The sequence below is a fragment of the Plectrocnemia conspersa genome, unplaced genomic scaffold (genome assembly GCF_051122295.1).
Source record: "Plectrocnemia conspersa isolate PC_06_02 unplaced genomic scaffold, ASM5112229v1 ptg000002l, whole genome shotgun sequence".
Lineage (NCBI taxonomy): Eukaryota > Metazoa > Arthropoda > Insecta > Trichoptera > Polycentropodidae > Plectrocnemia > Plectrocnemia conspersa.
Window position 1 is genome coordinate 9555510 of NW_028277166.1, and position 24262 is coordinate 9579771.

Sequence of the window (24262 nt, forward strand, 5' to 3'; positions counted from 1 at the left end):
GGCGCGCAAATATTTGCCTTTGAGAAGATCATAGTGATGTAAAAACGGCGATGACAAAGCCGTAGTGCTGGGTTTTCACCGCTTTGGTGTGGACACACCACAAGGAAGGGATATCAAACCAGTCGTAACCCATCGACTTTGTAACTTGTGGGTGAGATTTCACGGTGACGCAACCGATCGAGTTGCAGTCGCATTGGAGTCACCCACGCGACTTTGGTCGGTTCACCTTCTGGTAGACCTACCCACTGACACTTTCGAATGATCGGACCTCTGGCAGTCAGTAGCAAAGAACTGCTAAAGTCCTACTTGTTAATTTTGTTCCTTTAAAATTACACAGAACATCAAAAGAACAAAATTTCAAGTATTGAAAGAAAACTGATCAAAAAGTTCAGGACGAGCATATAAAGTCAAGCACTGTAAGTTCAGATCACTGAATTATAAACCACAAGGCGACCAGATGCCACATCTAAGTATTATTAGCCTATCAATCGCGATCTAAAACATACTGAAATATAATCAAGAAATATCCAGAAGATAATATCACTAGCGACGAGTAAAGTAGGAAACAATATTTCATATAACTTTAGAGCAAGTTACACAAAGTAGGATATTTAAGGGTTATTGCAAAACAGTGATCAAGCATTAAGAAAAGAGGTAAGCAATTGCTGAAATGCTATGGAAAAAGTCAAGAAAGTGACAATACCGTTTCGACTTAAATTATAAGAAAGTTCTGACAGTTCAATGCAGCCAATTCTTGTATCTTGGTATTTGTGACACACCAATCAGAATTCTGAGGACCATCAATTGACATCATCCCTCTGCCAGCTTCTCCACCACCACTCGGAGAAAACATTTCGCCATGTTTCGTCTGTCGCAACATATGTAAATATAATGTAATAAAACTCTAACTAGATTCCACCCTGAGTCTCACTGACTACGAAGTCATTACACAGATAGGGTTCCCAAACTTTAAACGATTTTATTAAGATTAATAATATTTCATTAAATGACATGCATTTTTCTGGCTAAATTGAGTGGGGGCAACTATGCGATTTAACGTCGTTGGAGCACCTAAAAACTAACATCCGCCACTTAATTGATATTATTTTTCATAATTAATGAAATACATCAAATTTTCGATTAATAATAAAAAAATCCTAAGAAATCTCTAAAAAAATATTTAAAAAAATCAGAAACTGATGTTATAGACCTATAATAGGGCGCAAAATTATGAATATAAGACAATTCATTCGCAAACATCAACTTCGCGATTCGGAATTTATTGCTCTCAAAATATATTGTCTAAATATTGAGTTCAATTAAAAACAGTAATTTAATTTATTTAAAAAAAACGCAAATGTAAAACCAAAATTTTTAGATTGAGAACCAGGGATAACAATTCACACATCTAGGCTTTGAGCAGCTGGCGCAAACTGGTCAAAAATTGTTTCAAAAACCCATTGATGAATTTGAGTAATTTGATTTAATTCCAGGTATAACGGTTATGAATTACTTAATCTTTTTACTGTAATATATTGATAAAAGTATCTCTCTGAGTAACTAATGAAATAAATCAAATCATTTAAAATGGCTTCAGAAAATATCAAATATATTGGATATTTGGACTGCAATGGTAAAACCATTTTGGCATGACTTACATGCCTTTGGACTTCTAAAGGTTAATAAAGAAATTATTTTCAAAGCAGGAACTTATTTAGAATGGAGTTTGGCTGAAGTCGAGGATCGTAAATAGATGTGATTTCTACCGATTTCTGCATCGCCATGCATTAGCATATCATAAATATCCATAGTTTCGAGTTATGGAAAAAAACAACAAAAATAAGTGTACGTAGTAGGAGTCTTCCATAATACCAAACAATTAACAGTACCCGTGTTAAAATTAACCGTCGCGCGTTTAGTTATGCAAAGTGAATAACGAATAAAAGAGCCGTTCCAAAAATAGCGATACAGCATTCAAATGCAACGTACATACTCAGACGAAAGAGAAAGATAGAGAAGAGAGCGAGAAGACACGGAGGCGGTGCAATTTATGTTCGAGGTTTGTTGTGTCAAAACTCGACTTGTCCAATGCCTCGCGAAAGCCAATCCATCACCCACACGCGAGTCAAATTTCGAGCCATTTTTGATTCGTGCACACCTTTAGCCACTTTTGATTTCAAATGCGAGTCATGCAAATTATTGTGCTATAATACATTTTATTGATAGTATTATAAATTACACACACAGCTCGTCTGGCATCATAATTGTGAAACACACCGGTACTTTTCCGTTATCGCAACAAAAAGTTGATTTTGCATTATCTGATTGTGACGATGGTCTCTTCTAAATATCATTGAGCTGAAATGGTTTAATAAAATTTAGACAAAAAACTAGTTATAATCGATCATGTGAGGTCTAGCAAAAAAAACGATTAACTTCTACGAGACATTGAAAATCAAATAAGGAGAACACAGCAGAACAACTCGACACAAACATAAGGTCAACGGCAAGTTGCGGCCTCGAACCGCGGCGGAAGAATATCCTTTGGATCGGCCAACGTAGTTAAATCTTATAATTATCGATGCTGAGGCAACATCTAGACAAACCATTGAGAAATGCACTAAGTCTTAGATGGCGATGAATGCATCAGAACGGCTATGATTCATCAAGCATACGCCAGGTTGTATATCTCGTATTTATTAGAAATTTTAAATTATACTGAAATTAATTACAGGCATACCTGTGCTCACACGAAGCTTTAACAAGGAACTCAAACGGAAAGGAATATAAGTTTTCTTTGTTTACACGAGCTTTCAGAAAATTGTTCGTCTGAAAAGCAATCTACTCATATAGGCTCCACCGTCACTAACACATTTTCAAGCCTCAATATACATAGTTTAATTAAAATTTCATTTAACAAGATACTCGTGTACACAGTTTGCTACGAACATTACATATACGCAGAGTTTCTTTAGATAAATGTATAAATATTATATTCTACCACTTAGGGGTCCAACGACATGACGTATATGAAAAACAATAGTTTTATCGTAGCGGTCCAACACTACGCATAAAGATGACTTTTGCTGAACATATAGTAATTGTATTTAGTATAAAAATCGGCATTATATTTCAAGAAAAAAGTTTATAATTTGTGGACACTTATTAAAATAGACAGTTTGACAGTTGGCGAGAGATCTTCTCTATACATTTTTTTTTATTTTATTGCCGTTTTGCTCGTCTAGACTTATTTATATTGTGTAAATATTTATATTGTGATTATCCAACTGCGAGCAAATATATTTTATTTTGTAAAATAAATAACTTTCTGAAACACGTTCAATCGTGCGAATAAAAACAGTAGTCATTAAATATATAGTAATGAAAAAAAGCCATACTTTATATTGAAATATGTTTAGTAAAGATAATTTGTTTGATTGATAACTCGAGTGTGGCTAATTTAAGTGAAGTCAAATATGGAGAAACTATTTATTGTTCCCATATTTAAAAGATAACAATATGATCTCTTTCACATTCTTTGAAACGCTAGTGTTATATAAATGGGTTTAAGCCACTCGCTCAGCAACGAACTTTTGGGCAGTAACCAAAATTTTAAAGCTAAATTTATCCTTGATTTCAACGCATCTTAATTAACATAGGGGAGAATCATTTGTTCCAAAAGCATGAATCAAATAACTTTTGTACTAAACGGTCAGTCAACACACCGATAATATCGATCTTCACCCAAGTTGCAACTAGCTTATAGAGATAAATTATTTTATATATGAGTTACTAAGAGTTTAATAAGAAAACTTCAAAAACCTCCTCAAAACCAACGACACATAAAATATCAAAATTAAATTGGTGGCATCGGTGAGCTTGCTTGAGAAAAATGAAGCACGTCCCAAATAATATTATTCTTTCAATGCATTATTTTTTGACCCAGTTCTTCATTATTACATGTTTTAGCAGAGACTATGCGTCATATAATCATTCTTCAAATGCCACTGAAGAACTGGACAGCTTTTTTAATGACCATCCGAGATGTGTCCCAACAAATCACACCGGAATCGACCCGCGAATGCACCCGGTGACCACTCACACTTTGGCATGTCAGGGCAGCGGCTAGAGTCGCTGACTCGTTACGGAGGCGGCGAAGAGCGAGGGGGGAGTTGCAGACAACCGGTCGCCTGCAAGGTAAACGGCCTTCAGATATCCCAGCAGCCGACCAAGACACTCCACGCCACGCCATGCCATACCATATGACGTTAGGGTGCACCGAAGACCGCCTGTGACCTCTTCTCGCGGAATCTGATCGCATACTTCTTCCTGCTTCTGTGGGCGCTAGGCAGAATAATTGCCAACGGCGATCGATTAGAAACAACCGTTACGTTTATTTTCGCGGATTTGCGATAAATTATCTTGCGGCACTTTAAGTGCGTGCACGGTTAAACTCGGGCACTTGTACCGCACACGGAAAACACAAATTAGACGTGCGAGAGGAAAAGTTTTGAGGGGTTTGCGGTCCTATCCCGAAAGTTACGTAAATAATAGAACACTGCTCTTAATTACTAAAACATTTGTTCTAAGGTTGCAGTTTATTTAATATATAACAAAATACTCAATAAAGCAGCGCATTACATAAATATACTGTTATGATATTAGGAAGCCATATAACTCATGGGTTAGTTAACTATATAAAAATAGTACTAAAAAATATACTATAAAAATAAATAAATCACTATATAATTCTCCTGAAAAGATAATTTCCTAATTTTCAATCGTTTGACAATATAAGTTTTATGACCGATTCAAGGAATTACGATAACAAACATTTAACATTTGCCTGTCAACAAAAAAATAAGATATTGTATGAGTAAGTACGATATATTAAAAAATATATGTTTATTTTGTATTTATCATTTTTATATGAATATTTTTAGGTTTTGGAACGAATCAATTTAAGCGTTCATTAAATATTATTTGCTTTTATATACAAGTACGGAACGAATTATGTTTGTAAACCACTGTATAAATCTGTAGGGATTTCCTGCATAATTGTCCGGTAGAAAGACACCATTGAACAAATGCGCTTTGACAAGCAAAATCGTTGCAATAATAGTCGTTTAAAGTAAAAGGTAAATGTTTTATCATATATAATAACACGAACGAATCATTAAAAATAATGGAAGGATATAAATAGGAACAAAACGCGGGCAAAGCCTGGTAAGAAATATGTTGATCAATAATTCAAATTATGGAATTTAGTTCGGAAAACAGTGAATTAAATATATATATTTAATTAAAAGTTGTAGTGTTTGCCGAAGATAGCTTTAACAAAAGATTCCTTTGTATTATAGATGTAATCCATGAGTGAATAGACCTAAAACCTACATCATTTCGAGTTAGACGTGGGATAACGCGTAATTACACGAATGAGGTAGTGAGAAGTACTATCTTTAAAATGCTCGAGTTACAAATTATACGAAAAACAGAAAGACGATGCGTTCGTTCATTTCGAGCAAATTACTTAATTCAGAAGCGTGAAAGCGAAGCACCCATCTACATATCATATGTTGAGCATTTGCCACACGTGAATATTGTAGAGTACGAGTAATTAACATCAATTAACGGATGCATAATACACACCCCGATGAATAATTCACAATCAAAATTCCGCACGCTATACGGGCTTATAGATCATAATCCAACATTCGCTCCGGCACTCAGAACATTAAACCATTTGCTCTGGCGAGTTCATTCTCATTCCGAACACTCTCAGACTCCAAACATGATGCGATTTTATTGAACAATCAAATTTGCATTGCTGTCCATTAATTTTAGTTTTCACACTCAACAGTCACCCAAACGCGATGGGACGAGAAAACCAATTTGTTTTTTTAGTTCAACTTTTCGCCGAGTTTATGTCAACATTTTAGCAAACGGATCGCGTGTCCGAGCGTGAATCATCATCGCCGTTTCGAATGACACAGTTGGCGGTGTATTTTCATTAACGAGGCTGAACAAACTCGACAAAGCGACACTTTCTGCGCATTACATAACGCAAATAAACAATACGGATACTGGATACATATATATAGGTACGTAGTTTTCATCCGACCGAGCTTTGATCAAACAACCCCCCGGGTAACGACTTAAATTAGTCAAAGTTTGCGAGGCGAAATTAAACATTTGACTCTCGGATGCGCATTCGGTGACTTTTGGCCTAAAACTTAATGTGTACGTAAGATATTGTACAAATTATCTGTTATTGTATTTTTTATATTAATTCGGAAGATAACGTATCAATATTTCATAATGGAAATAATTTAAGCAACGTGATTGTTGGATCAATAGTTCATCAAAGCATGATTGAAGTATTTTACACTAATGATCAGCAAAAGATACCGGTTAGCTTTATTCCTCATAAATGGAACACAGTAACGACACGGGATAGTTTGTTGCCTTTCAAAGCTATAGTTTATAAAATCTGGTAGTAAACCTTAATAAAAAAAAATACTAATGACTCGTTCGAATGAATATAGAACAAAATTATAAATAAAACTTTTGGACTATAGCGTTTTAAGTTGCCAACAAAAAACTAGTTACAAAACAGGTGGCAATCGAGTGAGAATCCTGAACTTGTTTGTTTTTCTGCCTATAGGGTTATTTATATATTAATGAAAATTATAATAAGTTGCTTTAATATTAAATTAAATATCTTTACGTATATAATACCCGCAAAAGCAAATATCTTTTTAAAGCAAATGCTCAAGTTCATTGAAATATTTATTCAAAGCAAAAATAAAATAATCAGAAATAAACATTACAAACGTGAGAATAAATTTGGTATTTTTATTTAAACTGTCACTTTCCGTAAAGACATTGTCGATATATAATTACCCAAGCAGTATGAAGTTATATAATATTTTACTTATTTGCTGCTAATTCAGCATTTAAAAATGGAAGCGCAACGCGTATAAGTAGATATTTATTAAATTCCACATCCCTAAGCGGGGTATATTTGTACCCCATAATTGTTGTTAATTCAACCAGTTTAGTATTAATAATATTTAACTGATATTTATTGTACTCTGTACAAAAAAAAATTTGAACCCGATTTTTTTTTTTAAATAATATTTAACTTTTACTTCATTAATACTCAAATTTCGGTCTATTCTAGTCCTTGATCGTATTTTAAGATTAAAGAAACATTTAGATGGTACTTAGCGTTAAAAAAATATTCGCCCTTTCCTTATTCCTCTCAAAATACATATATTTTATTTATTTCTGACAATTTCTACAGCGATAAAGTCAATATAATTTTATTGCCATATAAAGTTTAACTCATAAGAATGATTTATTTGACAGTACGTGACTGCGATCGACTTCTTGTCTAATGTTATCATATAAATAAATAAATATATAAAAATGAAATGTAATATTTTTGTAACTCCCTATATAAATATATAACATATCGCTGTCTGCCTTGCGTGACACTTTAATTTAATTACATCAATATTTTTAACAAAAGCTCATAATAAACCATTGTCCGGACCACTCATGGTAGTTGCTACAAAAATTGTCGCAAGGACCTGCTAAAATCTCATAAAACTAATTGTTTAATTTTACCTTTCTAAGAATGAAGTTTTTTTGTCAGCGTTAAATAAATAGTATAATGTGATGATTGATGCTAAATCAAAAGTATACGGTCGGTGCTAAAAAATGTATTTATTTTTATACATTTCTTAGAATTACAGCATTGTCAATTTAACGATTTTCAAATCATAATCAGAGAGGGGGGAGGGGATAAATTCTCGGGACCTGACTCTGGAAAAAATCATAGCACGAATATATGCATAAAAAAGTTAAAACTGACCTCAAATAATGAATCTGAACTAAACTTTTGTTTGAAATGTATGTACTGATGTATTTTAAGTACAAGTTCCTTCAGCCCTTTTTATACATACAATAAATAAAAGGAGCGGAACTTTGCCTTCAAAAGCAGCAAAGAAAACACGACTGATTATCAGGTAAATATTATGAGTAGATATTTTTAGATTTCAGAAAATATTTTTTTATAATTATTATACATATGCAATTTAATAAAACTATGAAATAGTACCAAATTCAATATTCAGCAGTAAGAAGATCTATCTAAAATCGATAGAAACATTACGCACTTTGGATGAAATCAATTTGAACTACTTGCATGTCGAATAGGGTTGAAAAATAAAGTTCACAACCCCCGCCTCTATTGTCCCGTTCGGCGATGCGGTGTATGAAAATTGTCGTTTCCGCAACCCTCCATTGTATCGAATTGAAGTTCCAGAATGCTCGCAACCCCAGTGCCACAATGTCTGGGAAGTGCAAACAAAAGTAGGCCGACAGGGTAAAGGGGAAACGAAGTGGGAGCCGAATGGGCGGTTAGGGGTGGATTTGCAAGAGGCAAAATTCGGAATTAATTGCACTCGAAGCCACACAAACGGTGCAACAGTAGATTCGTTTAAAGCCCGCATCAAACGCATTTGATCGGTCGATTTGTTGTGTATATATAAATAAGAGCTTTAGATCTTGGATTTTATTAGTAGTGTTCCCCAACCCTAATACTTACAATTAACTAATTTTAAGTTTCGCTTGCAGAAGTTTTCATTTAATGAAACTCACGCAGTAATAATGTGAATCGCACAAAAAATATTAATCATATTGAGATACTACCTCATAAATATTTTATCGGAACATGACCTACTTCTGATCAAATACACCACCAAAAAATAGCAACGTGCTTCGATGCACAAATTTGATTTGGGTGTTTGAATAAAGATTCACGTACAATAAATTCATGATTATTATTTTTTTATCTTAGAATTAAATGGATCAAAATCAATTCGGCATCATATCTAAATATTTGCATACAATAAAGTTGGATAGACAGGCAAGTCGCTTGCATTTTCCAGCAGCCATTATTTGCATCACAATCGCAGAACATAATCCGATTTCGTTACAAAGCGCCGTTGCGCAAAAACGCAAACCGCATAATAAGCATTTTTAATAAGCAAAGCATGAAATTTTCTAAAACAACGCCAGCACCAATGTTATGCCCAAAGGTCAAGGATTATAACGGACTCGAGCGAATTCGAGCTCTTTAATATGTATGACCTTTCGTGCAAGAATGCACATTCGTACAGCGCTACTCTGGTTCGACGGAGACAAAACGTATGTGCATGAATCTAAAAATGAGAAAGAAAAAAAAACAAGAAAAGAACCGAAAGGGTGAGTAGCTTACAGGCGTGCCAGATGACGCCAAAGTATTTTTCCAAGTCCAAAGAATGTAAACAATCAAGGGCGTAAACAATAAATTTTACGATCGGTTCCGAAAAAAAATACTAAAAAAGTAATCCTGCGACATACTCATAAACAAAGCAGCTCAAGCTTACTCATATTCGGAAACATTATTATTTTATTAATTTATTTAACTAATATAGCTAATTTTTACACTAAATAAATTTTAACTAAATCAGAAAATTAAAAAAAAAATATTTGAATGTATTTATTATTCCATATTATAATACAAATTCACATCTCAAAAATTACCCGGTTCTCGGTTCCTTTAAAAACACGCGGGTACCCGGTACTTTTACTATTGGTAAAAACTAAATCTATTAGTATTATGTTGAACATTGTTATAAATTGTATAGTAAGAAGTTGATGAAAAATTATGCATCATTAGATTGGCGATAACCTCACGGTTACCTCTGCCGCCGTAGCACCTGAACAAACCACATGGTGCAAACCGAAGTTATAAAGCATTTCAATGCTGTTTGTTTTCCTTTTTTATCGCTCGATAGTGCGTATCCACCGATATTATGTGTCCATACATAATATCCTTGATTAGATAAGATTGCATTCGACCTATACCGGTGACCAATTCACCGCGAACAAAGGATTACATAGAACGTGCATAGCTGTGCGGTTGCAAGCATAGATGCTAGATAATAGTTGACCGTATATTGTGCGAGAAAAAATCAGTAAATATCATGCAGGCGTACATTCTTCCTATAAGGTCCTTTCGTATGTTAACAACGTAATATAACCTTCCGGACGAAGAAGGATTCACATCCGAGAGAGAAACATATGCATAAGTTTATAGGCGGTGTTTACTACGCTGATGGAATACACAATGAATAGCATGTGTACTCTTGTACAGACCAGATGAGAGCAAAAGTATCGTATTGCATCTTATCTCGTGTGTGTACGTAAACGCAATTTACGTAACGTATATTAACGATTTACAAGCGTTTTAGTAAACATTCGGCGATTTGTTTTCTATCAGCAGCTATAGAACGATTTGAATTCGAAGCGAGAATATTAAGTGATGAGTTTTTTATATCCGTCCTTTATTATTTGAAAGAGCCTTCTTTATGGATAGCGAGTATTTTAAGGCAAAGTTCAAAGATCGTATTTCAATAAGATTCAATGTTTATAAAACGGACTGGCGAATGTTTGCTTTTAAATATTAAAAATCGTCTGAGACGAAAGATAAGGTTGTAGTTTAAAAGTATTGAAAAGAATATTGTCTCGATATTATAATTAGAACGAAGGTTTAAACACTAATGTCGGTTAAAGATGCTAAATTAAATCACAATGAAAAAAAAATTTTCGGATGCATCTTTGGACGAAACCTGAAAGTACATTTTCAAATACCGTTATGGGTTGAATTACAGACATACATATAACATGCAAAAGTTAATGATAACATTATATTTCATTCTAATCTGTCAAAAACATGACATACATGCGGAATGTAGCAAAATGAGCATTCACATCCTGTCTTTGAGATATGCGCAGTCAAATCTCAAAAAACAGTAGTTTTCTTTAATTAAAATAACCATCAATTAGCACAATATTCCAAAAATTTAAGCTGTGCGACTAATTACACATCCATAGTGTTAGAAAATGATTTATAAATAATATATACAAAAAAATCTCACTGTATAACAATTAGTTTCAATAGTAAAATGGCAATTACCGAGTAAATGCACAATAATATTCCCTTGACACTTTTTTTAGATAATAAATAATTATAAAAAAAATTGTATACAATTTAAAATTAAATATACAGTTTAGTAAACTACAAAAAAAACCTGTATAGCAAAGTAAACATTGAAGCCAGACAGAATTTGCACTCAAATGTTACCAATCACTGTTTCCGCGTTTATATGACGTTTTCTTTTTTGCTCCAAAGTCAGCTAAAAATATGACTATAACTATCACAAGAACCTCTACGGTGTTTATTTTAATATTGTTTCCCTTTAATTGCATACCAATCCGTAATAACATGATTACAATTGAAGTTTGTAAAAAAAGCAGTCAAGCTCACGCATTACTGCGTAAATTTGCACACAACGCGAATGACCATTCCCGCACTTCTGCGTTTCGCTATATGCAATATCTGCTGATCAACAACGTATGATTATCAATTCAGAAAATATATTTGAAACTTGACTAAATATCAATAATCAATAACATTTGACTCTCAATAATACGAAACTGGGATTTTTTACCTTTATGAAATACGATATTTTCGCTAATTGATTACAGTGTCGTTTTTGAAAGACTACTTTCTCGGAATCGTATTCTTTTTATATATAAAATTGTAAACCTGTCCATACGCATAGATCAAAAAATAAATTTGCGTGAATTTTGTCGTATAAATCTGACCATTAAGGCCTAGAATAGTTTGCTATGTATTTTAAACTTCGCCATGCTCATATAAATGACACCTACATTGAAGTTGTCCATCTAAAAAGTTGATGTTTTCCCCATTAACGAATGGATATCTCTTGGCTTTAGCGTATGGATATGATTCGACACTACCGAAAACCGCACTGATTTTTCCTTTTATATAATAAATGGTTGCAGCTTATCGCACAAAACATTGTACCAATTATATTAATCTTTTACTGCTCATCTCACATAACACAAAATATTACTCTGCGTCATAGCGAGAAAATACCGGATTCGTGACCGGAGTACAGATTTTAAATAAAGGATTTTTAATAGATTGTCATATTTGGGTTGTGTTGAGCGGAAGTCAGTGAAAATATGAACCGATTAAATGTTTCTTTGTATGCTGTGTTCCAGAAGACCCAGTAATGACAGGAATAGAGACGCGATTACACTATAAGTCAACCTGAGAATTCTGATGTATGGTGGATATGCTGATTTTGAAAATCAAAGAAGAACACAAAAAAGATCATCTTTAAAATTTTTGTTCGAGTAGGACAGGATTTCCAAAAGGAGCACGTCTGGTCACCTTATGATAGAGCAAGTGTGAATGAAGGTATCGTCTACCCCGTTATTAACCACTCTGTGCCTACGGACGAACATAATAAGCGCGCCTACTACAGGCAAAATACCGCTAGCCAGTATTCACAAGCGATCATAAAAATATCCTAGACGTATTTCGTCTGCCGCTGGGCAAAACGAAGTGGACAGTCTATGCCGAAATTACATTGCAAATTCCAATTCATTACATTTTGTAATAGTTAAAAAAACTACACATTTTAGGTATTGGCAGATGGTTTTAAGACGACCAATACATGCAATATTCAATAACTAATAAATGCAGTGTTCTTTTTGCTATTCAAATAACCTCTAAAAGAACATTTTACACAATACTCAAATCCTCTAGCAAGTAGTTCTACTGATGGTATGCAATTCTTAAATGTGTGATTCTGTTCTTTCATTATCTCAAAGTTCTTCAACGCTCACCATCATACAAAATCCTTCTACAAAACAATCAAACGCACATTCAACCGAAAGACACATGTGTCGTTTGGAGAAAACATATTTTCATATAAACTAATGGGGTTGTTTTCCCGGCCTCGCAAACTTTCTTCCAACAACACGGTCATATATTAAACACTCGCAGGAAAATCAATTTTCTCCACTCGCACAAAAGGGATATGCAGTAACGAGTTGCTCAACTGTTACATTATGACTAATCGTCGTTGCGGATACTCGGGGGCGACGCGATTACGATTGTGACACACATCATAGGCGCGACATAATGGTAGGATGTCACGTCAGATAGCGCGTCGTTATCTCCTCTCTAGTCTGACGATGAAAAAAGAAAGCTCTTTGTGGACGGGGAGAAAAAGACCGGCGGCGTACTCGAGTCGCGGAACGGAATCAAAAGGAGAAAACGGCGGCACAACAACAACAAACACTCCATTATATAGAGCGGTTCGAAACCAACAGACCGACTTAAGAACCAATCAATAACGATTCGCAAATGGCGCTAGAAAATGCGTCAGCTGAAAACGGATGGGATACAATACCGTGGCAATTAAAACTACATTGTTGGGTAACGCAAAAGTCGCGCTCTGTTTGCGCCTGTTCCTTTAAATTTGCCTACAAGTGTTCGTTCTAAGATGATATGTAGAAACTTATGTAAGAATCGAAATCGAAAACAACTAGTCTGTGGGAGTAACTAGATTAATAGATAATGTCTGTTTCTATTGCACTGATATAACATTTCTTAGAATGTTCAGAGGTAAAATAAAATATATTCAATAGTTTTTTTATAATATTCCGTAGAACAAAAGTAATGAAATTCACCACAAATCAATATTTTCTGAAACCTCATTAAATATGTAGCTCAAATAACGTAACATTTACCGGAACGAATTTGTGACGCTAAAGGAGGTTTGTACATAAATAATAAAACAATGCATTCACCAATAACATCCTATCAATTATCGAAGAAACAATACAGGAAAACCACCATCCATTATTTGGTTAATGTTATATGGAAATTGTCTGACATAATTGGCGAACACCACTAGATTGGGTATTTACATAAATAACTTATTCATATAATACATAAATACATGTTCCTTCTCGAAGAGAGATTCATATTAGTGTATAATTATTGCTTCAGAATTAGAAACCAGTTTTCTAAAAAAAATATGGGGCTACCCGCGAACCGTTGCAGTAAAATATAAGCGATTACTTTCATACACTGCGTAAGTATTTTCAATAAAAAAATAAAAAATTTGATCAATGAAATTATTCATCAAGTTAATTAAGCATTAAAAATAATGATAATATTTTTATTTTTATTACAAATTTGACTGGTTTCTCAAATGGCCAATTTACAATTAAACATTTTTTTTAAATATAAGAAGAGTTATGGTGCATAAAATATATAAGCACCATCCCACATATTTTTTCCAGCTCCTCAGCTATCAGTCGAAAACATCCTATGATTGTCAAGTTCGTTGAAAAGCTGGATCAAGAAGAACGTTCTCAAGCGCCAACAACCTGGCTAGAATAAGGGATGCGATCGCGACTCTCTGGGGGCACTTATAGCTAGCAGCCTAAAGTCGCCAAGTATTGACAGAATGTTGACACTGGCCCTTAGCAACCTAAAAAAAAGTGCTTCATTGAGTAGACGCTAGCTGAGAATGCAATGAATTGTATCAGCACACTCCCAGCAAAAAGGCACTAGTATATACATACAAATAAGACCTCTCTCTCTCTTGCAAAGATAGTTAAAAAAATATATGAATTCTTTCCAACAAAAACCTGACAACGGAGCGATATTAGAGTACGTTACGAGCTAGCGTATCGTACAGAACGCGAATCGCCAATAAATTATTGTGACACGCACTCTTCAGCATTAATTGTCGCATGTATGTCGTTCATAAGGAGCAGAGGACCAAGATTGAATCCCTGTGGTGCTCTAGAACAGTGGCGTAGCGAAGGGGGGGGGGAATGCTTTTTAAAAGTCGGTATAGACCTGGATTTTAGAATTGAGGGATTTCGTCACCGTCTTCAAAAGGTACAAAAGGTTGGTTGGCCGTGGAACGACGCGAAAGAAACTCTTGCCGACAGTGATTATGAATATATCAAACAACTTATATTTAGGTATATTGTTATCATTAGAATAGATGCAAAGGAATGTCATTGATTTCGATATAAGTTAATCGAAAGCATTAAATTCTAGTGACAATTATTGAGGATTCGCCGATTCATCTTCTGCCTCGGAACACGCTCGTGCGTTAAGCACTATTTTGACACATATGTTTAAATACGAAACGTTGTTAAATTCGCTTTCCGCGAGAGTAGTCAGAAATGTCTGTGGAAATACTTCGTTTCATTCTATATGTTATAACCTGATAGGCGCCCAATGCGTTACAACGTGGTAAATCTGTACTAACTGAGTAAGTCAATCAGATATAATTAATACCTAAGTCTGGGAATTGGTGACATCTATATTAATAATTATAAATTAGTACGTGTAATATATGTAACTGCAGCTGGGGACCGGTTTTTTAATAATAGCGCATTTTTTTTTAATTAAAAATTCGAGTTCCGCTGCCGGGACTCGAACCCGCAACCTCAGAGTTATTAGTCTGAGACGTTGCGGACTGCGCGATTCCGTCCTTATTATGAATACACATGACTCATTGCCATTAAGCTAATACGCCATATACTGTATATTTCCAATAATAAATAAATGAGGGCAATTTATTGTAAGCAATACTTCCTGTGTGCCTTTTCATTTTATGTTTCACGCTGCGCGTAATATGGGATTCTCGCGTTTGTTAACTATATATTTTAAAATTCAATATTAAAACAAATTAAAAAAACCATCTGTTAATTAATCTAAAGGTACAGTGCTTGTAAATTACAAAGCTTTTTGCACACAAAAGCGCCGACGTTTACCGAAAACACAGTATTTACGCTGAAAATTATTACCATGCATTTTATAACGCAAACGCGCGCCTATTTTCCCTTCAGACGTCAATTAACTTTGACATCGGCGCCGATCCAATTTCGCATCGAAAACATTTTAATCAACCGGCGATTAAAATCCAAACTGAATTTGTCTTGCAAAACATGCCTATATTGAGATTGAAATACCATCACACAGATAGTTCGTGTCAAACACATCATATTTTTATTTTATATCACTCTAAATGAATGATTACAAGCGTTTGTATACAAACACGAACCCATCGAACATGTTTTATCAGTAGCGCGTTAATTAATGACTCATGGTATATAATTAATTAATCGCGATAGTACAAAGTTTCTACGTATAGTTGTTTAGATAGCACTTACGCGTAGATTTTTTTTTATTTATGTATGCATAATCTATTACTCATACCAAATGTATTTTAAAAACAACTAGTATTATTAGAGCAATTATATATAAGATACAAATTTTTAATTTTTAATAGATCAACACAAAATATAATAAATAACTATCTAAACAGGCGTTACCAACTTGTATTAAATTCACACAGTTATTAAAGCAGTTTGAACCGCAAAGCGCCATTGAGTAATTAAGCGTTGAAGCAATTAAAGCCGCTTGTGTTTATTGCCATCAGATTATTAAACACATCCCGAATTTTATTTTCTTCTTATTGTATATACGTGAGAATTTGTGATGATATCTATTATATTCAGTTAACGGTGTTGTTTCTTTTATTGTCTACCATGTGGAATATTTAAAAAATAATATGGTTGTATAGAATTTTCGTTTTAGGAAAATATAAATATGTAAAATCCCTAATACATTAGTACGCGTTTGATTTTATGTACAATCCAAGGGTTAAGACTGCAACCTTCACGCTGCATCTACGGAGCAGATCCTTCCATAAAGTATCGCTTGCCCTGCGCTCCTCCAAACACGTCCATAGATGACGCTTCGCTGAGGGTCTGTGCCCCTGGTAATATGCTCCATAAATCGTTTCTTCAGTGGCGTTTTATATGTATATTATAATTTTAAAATGGCAACTTATAAGAAAAACCGAATGGCGAATGATTATGACCGTTAAAAGGGGCGAAACCTATTTAAGCTCATGCGTAAATACGTATGCTTAATACGAAGGTAAGGTAACTTAATACGAGTAGGAAGTTTCTAAACGTTTCAAGTTATTATGATAGACTCTTCTCGACCGAGTGATGAATAAAGGGCGCATCTAGAGGAATCGATGCACAAATTCAAAAACATCTACATATATATACAAACAAGGTTTTCATTTGACTCACCTCTCCTCTATACTGTAATGCAAAACAGCATGGATCCGATCGATTTGCAATTTAAAATATATATAGTCATAGTTATTTTTAGCCTCACACAGAGTCCAAAAAGAACAAAACTTCCACGCCGCATAATTGCCACACATTGATCTAAAACAGTATCCAATTTTCTCATAATGCACAGTCATTTACCAAAACGTCCTTCGAGAGATCGGTTATTACGCCGACGCGTCCATAGCGTCATCTTTCAACCATTGTCTCTCCGAGATGGTGGCGGTGTATAAATGTATATTAAATACAATACAATCCAGCGAAAAAAATCCTTGGTAGATTTCCTCTCCGAAAACGACATAATCAACTTTCAGAAGCGCAACTGACAGATGAAAATAAATGACCAGTCTGGGACGTTTCACTTTCTTTTTTATATTTAGCTGAAACACTGAAATTTTTCTCATTTTCGAAATAGGAAGAGAGGCTGGCGACTGTGACTCGAAGACCTCTGCCCGAAAGCGGACATTTACAGTATTTCATTCCCAAAATAAATACATAATAAAAAAAAAATAAGGCGCAGACGAAATTGATAATTCACTTTTGGTCGGCAAACACTCCCATTAAAGACGCTGTGGGGGTGAGTAAAAAAGGCGTTATAAAATTATATCACGCAAAACCGCACCCTGTGACGACAGAAGCGTCTATTATAAATGTATACATAAAACTCAGAGGCGGCCCTGTAGATTATTTTAATAAAATATTAAATTACATGAGGAATTACTATATTAACGAGAAACATGCTCGGGACTACGCATACATGTCGCGTTACAATTAGAAACTAATCCGTAGTTGAATAAGTCGCAGGTGTTTCGCCCATTAGCAACTACAAGTGCCTGGATAAGTTTAACCCCGAGGCACTGTGCGCGAATCGAATCTCCGCTCGACTTCCTACCTAGGCTGTTGTTATAGACAACCACGACTCGTAAAACCACACGCAAATTTATTGCTGGTCTTCCAAATTGGTATTCCTTACTGTTTCAACCGATAGAATAGTTTTATATTCCCAATCATTCAGATTAGTCAGCGGAGCAAAGGATATTAGGGGTTAACCCTTTGAGCAGTATTGCCGTACATGTACGGCGTTATATCATTTCACTGTTTTGAACTACCCCAGATAACATATATTACTAAAGTAATAATAAATAAGAAACATTTATGAAATATTTTTTTTTAATTTTATTTACTGTAAATGATTTTCATAGTAAATAATACCAATAAATAAAAGAGTACGAATTAAATGAACATAACAAAAAATATGTTATAATAATTTTTAAAAAATAAAAGACTAAATTGATAAAATAAATTCCACGAAAACTGAATATTATATAAAAGGCATGTAAAATAAATTAATAAAACATACTAATACAAAAAAATAAGTAAAATAAATTAACGCAATAAAACGTTGAGAATCACAGAACCCTAGGTGTATACTAACAAATTAACAAATGTGCATAAGTTAACTCACTACTCAAAGGGTTAATCTCCTCCTATTTCCCCGATGGTATATAAGCTAAAACGCTGCCATATAATTTCTGTTACCACTTTGCTACCGACTTGGAATAAACGAAATCAGTCTTGAGCTAACTATAATAAAATCAAGCAGAGCTAACACTGAATCAACACAGGGAAAGCATCCACAATCGCTTCATTCGTCCGATCTTGTCCAGGCAAACAGTAACATTGAATCTCCAAGAAGCACTACGGAACATATAAATATCATGACATCCATTTATTGTATAAATTTTACGGTTGTTACTTCAAAATCATTTATAAAACTTATAGTTTAGGGGTACGAAAAAAAGTATGCATTTTTCCTGAATAATTTTGGACGATCAATTGTGATTGATCATCAGAGGCGCACTTTTTTTTTAATACTAGGCATTTGTTTAGATTTTTACAACATAATTTTGATGGGAGGAAAATAATAGTGTAAGTGAAGTGAAAACAGTCCTTTCAGAATATTTTAAATTAAAGCAAGTCAGGCATACAAACGACAGAGACTATTTTTCATAATAATGAAAATGTATTCATTTGTAAAAATGCTTTTCATTTATAAAACATTTTTGGATATCGCTATTATAAATATTAATTAACGTCATGTGGATGTGAAATATTAACGTCATTGATTAGTCCCGAGATCTCTCTTCCAGTATTAGTCCTTACTTTCGAAAAGATTTGGTATTTATTTTTATTCGTTTGAAATGATAGTTAGAATGACCTCTAATTTAAATGTGCATGTGGTTGAAATCTCCACAGCGTTTTCACCAACCGAAGTTAAAAAATAAAACGATATTTATAAATCTAATTGGAGGTCCTCAACCTTTATTTGTTTTTCTTTTTTATTAATTCGTTCGCGGCCCGCCACTGACACCCATCATACGCATACACAAGAGGTACACGAAAAAGCGAATATCCGTTTGTGAACGCATATAAAACATTTACACGGCACCTAGCGAGTGTCTCGCATGACATCCACTTTTCGAAATGAGGGTGCTTTATGATGCGCTCTGGGTGGATGAAATAAGGAAATTGATGTTCGGTCGATAGTATTTTTTAAATGATTAAAAAAAGAAACATAAAAAATTTGGTCTTTTAAAAATGCCGTAACCAATTAGGTTTGCGGCCGATTCGCGCATATTTATAAAGGGTTATTTTCATTGAAGAAAAAGGGTGCAAAGAGAGAGAGAGGGAAAGAACAAAGAGAAAACGCTCAAGATGGTTTACGACGGTCGTTATTTATCGACGAAAATTTCTTGCCAGAAGGCGAGAAAATAAAGGGCCAATTTGGAATTTTCGCGCAGCGTTTATTATGGCAGGATCGATAGCATTGTTTTTCGGAGTCGATGACGAAAACAAACGGACCGGTAGGATCAGGAGCAGGACTTTGAGTTATGCCATCGGACACGACAATAAATATTTTCATTCCGAAGATAAGACTCGTACTATAATAGTACTATGCGGGCAATAAAAGGTTTCGCATAAAAGCTCTGCGGTTTATGGTGCCTCGCTTCGAATCAGTCATTTCCGATATGGGAGTGTGTATATTTTATTGGCGCGTCGTTAACGTTTAATCGCTGGTGATAAAAAGAAAATAGTTTTGTCAAAAGTTTATTCAAGAAACACATTATATCATTGACTCGTTTTCATATCAAAAAATCAATACAAATGTAGCAGTGTAATTACTCAACAGAAGGCCATTTTTGGTCGAATCGTTTTGATTTAACATTGAATACATATTTTAGGCGATTATACTTTTTATATAACATAGAAAGTGAGACACGAATGTTATTACAAAAATAACGTGAATAGCTCAACCTGTTTAAAGGAAACGATTATATGCGAATTAAAGAAAAGTTTAATGTGTTTAATCCAAAAATCATCCAGATAACAATATTAATAATAATAAAAAATGAACACTGCATACCAATTCCTCATTAAAAATATATGTATTCGGATACCTTTTTGTATCAATATTCGTAGTATCACATAAGCATACAAGAATAATATTATAAGAAGCTGTTACCCTTCGACGACTATCTACAGACATGTTGCATGATTTATACGAGTGCCTTGAAATTGCTTATCAATAATTTAATACTTCGCATGACCCTTATCATCCAAATATAAAATAATATGTCCTTAACATTTAAAACAATACGGCAGGTCAAGCATGCATAAGTCAATAAACTTTCTTTTAGATTTTTTCTACTTAGCTAACAAGTTTCACTTTCCATTTAGTGTATCAAGTCCTTTTAGGCGTGGTATTACGTATTATATTAGTAACGATGACGATGCTATAATGACGCAAAGTATACAATGATTCAATCGATTGCATATAAACTATAACGCCTGATATCTAAGGCCTGATCTTTCATTTTCTTTGTTAAAAGGCAATTGTACGAAAAGAGACAATTAACATGTAAATACGTGACTGGGATGTAGATAGTTTTAAAATGAACTTGCTGAAAGTTGAAATAGCCTGGTATAAAAGAGAACTTCGTTAGGTGCAAGAAATGCGGGAGGACTTTAAAGAATTAAAAAAGACAACTTAACGAGAGTTAAGGTAAGTATTTAATGGTCTAGGAGTCGAGTTAAGTTGTCTTTCCCTACTTCTCATCAGATACATACATATGTATGTATTATACATTCCTGAGAGGCAAAGTCTCTTTCGTTTTTTCTTCGTGCATATTGCAATTAGTACTCTTTAACTCACATGTAAAGAAATGACCTAGCATCGCTTTCGATTCCAGTTGAGGAACCTCAAGGCAAGTCATACACAACAAATTATCGTAAACAAAAATAAAATATATTGCTTCTTATTTATGTTTTAAAGTTCGATCTGATATATAATTGTTTGTATTGAAAAGCTCATTGATACTCACGCCTATCATAAATTTAACTATAACAAAGCTAAATATAAAACTGTACGATATCGTTTATTAATTCACTAATTAAAAACGTCAAGTGGGAATACAATTATTAACAAACAGTTAGGCTTCCGTGAAAATCATTCGACAACACATAAATTTAATAGATTGATTTTTATATTAAGAGTACGGACTTTTCAATGTTAGATATATTGTAGAAAAAGCCTTCGACACGTTATGGCATGAATTATACAAATACAAAGCCCTCGACTATCTGCTATGCTTTTTACACTAATACCTGAAAAATAGAAGCTATGTTGTTTCAGTAAATAATGAACACTTGATACCGCTTAAAATTCTGGCATTAGTTCCTCGGGGAAATTTGTTCGAGACGTTTCTCTTTATCTTGTATACGAACGATATGCCAAAATTAAAAAAAAATACGCGTTTATCTATGTACGCTTACGATTCAGCTATAATAACAAGTGCTTGCGGTATAAATCGCAAATAAATTAGAAGTAAATATTGTGAGAGGTGGAAGATTTCAACTAGAATAAAACAATTAATTATATTTACGAAACGTATTGTAAATATAATTGATTGTTTTATTCTAGTTATAATCTTCCACTTCTTCTAAAGTTTAGAGAGTGAAAACCACATATCAATAGTTCTAGATCTTTAGTTACATGTACTCAAATTAGCACTTAATCAATTGTTTTTTCATTCTTAAGAAACAAATAATTAATAGTGAATGGTATACTTAAAAACATAAAAGTCTGCATCGTTTGTCCTTAACCGATTGTTTTTATTTTTTTTAAGAACAACAAACAAGGTCAATATTTTTTAAGCGATAGTCAAAAAGTTTAGTGCAGCTATTTGACGACCTTTTGCGAAAATAATATTTTAAGCTAATTTTTGGTCGAAATTTTAAATAAGGTCCCAATTCCGTTTTGGAGGTGCATTATAGTTCGCCTTTTATCTTTGTAATATAATGTTGGGGCCGATTTCGGTTGGCTACCGTGGAGCTATGTGGTATATTGGCGAGGCGGACAGAGCGGTAATGTGTTAAACCACATATTCTTGTTATATGTATATCAAATGAAGTAATAATTAAGTGAGAAATTTTACCAACTCTCACCAACAAAACGACAGATTGGGAAAGCGTCCGACTAGAACTAAAAATCAACATTAACAAAATGTACAATTAAAAACAAAACAACAACTCGAAGAAGAGGCTGAATACTAATTTAATTATATACAAAAAGCAGCTTGGAACAATACTAAAGAACTCACCCATAAGGCAGTAATAACACAATAGAGATAATAAATCTGGTAAATGAAAAAATAAGGGCAAGGAGAAGATGAGCCCATGAGGATAAAAATATTCTAAATAATAAAGCGCAACAATTAAAACGAAAAATTCAGAGATCAAATTCTTCACATCAGCAGATAAAAATATAGAATATTCTTTATGGAAAGCAACGAAAATGTTAAAAAGATCTTTAGCCCATATGTCGCCAATCAAAACGATAAATGGAGATTGGGTGAGAGATAAAAACCAAGAAAATGAAGAAATAAAATATGTAGCACCAACAGAAGTAGCTATAGAAAAAATAACTGATTAATCAGAGCTGGAGTCACACAAGGAAGTGTCCTAGGGCCGATACTCTATTTGTTGTACACGTATGATTTCCTACAAATAGAGAATGTCACAAATGCAACATTTGCAGTAATCTTGGCAGTAAGGAAAGAAATAGCGAATACTTCAACAAACTGCTGATAGGATCAATAATTCGAGCAAACAATGGAAAATAAAGTTGAATGAATTAAAATCGGTACAAATCAATTTCACTAATAAATTGCAAATTTTCATAAACAGCAACACTATCCCTTAAGAAAATACAGCTAAATACACTGGTATGACACTTGACACCAAAGTGCGGTGCGAGGACCATATCAACTTAAGAAACTTGAGAATTTGAAATAAAATATAGAAAGCAATATTGGCTCATAGGAAGAAACTCCAAACTATCAATATACAATAAAATCAATATATACAATCAAATCCTGAAATCAGTTTGGGTCTACGGCATACAACACTGGAGATGTGCCAAATAGTGCCGCATTAAATTTATTCTAAGACGTCACAAGTGCTATAAAACGTTTTGCTGAACATGAAACGAGGCTCCAAAAACACGTCAACATCAAGGCAGCCAAACTCCTCAAAGTGGACAACTAGAAAAGACGGCTGAAGAGGACTAAACCCCTCGAACTAATGTACTTATCATTACTAGAACTCATATGCTATTAGTGATTGTGAAGTGTAGAAGTTTTGAACGCCAATTTTTGATGTTAATAAAAAATGTAAGTGTAGAATAATAGATGCGGTATAAACGATAGTTTGCCCACGTCTTTAACGTATATGAGTTTGTGCAATGATTCTTTGAGCACATTTAATTGTGTTTTACCATTAGCATTACATTTCCAACCAAATCTGCAACGAATCAGACCGTACCGAACTCATTCGCAGATGGCGTACAGGTCTAATATTTGTATGTTTTCACTTGAAAGTCATAGTTGCCCGCCAATTACTGCACGATTTGTCTCCCATTGCGCGATTTGCACGCGTTTCGCGCTGGTCAGCGTCATAAGCGAGTAACACACAATAAGGAGAGGCTGCCATAACAGATACACAATCGCGAATGAATTATCCCAGCGCTGCCAACAATGGCGGTGGCGATTACGCCGGCGGTCTTCCTCGCATCGCCATATCGGTTCCGCGGACA

General features: G+C 34.1%; 1 protein-coding gene across 4 annotated transcripts in view; it reads right to left on the reverse strand.

The window, feature by feature from the left end:
• The window catches only part of Eip63E (cyclin dependent kinase Eip63E), a 167863-nt gene that overhangs the window by 118820 nt on the left and 24781 nt on the right, over positions 1-24262 (reverse strand). The window lies entirely within an intron of this gene.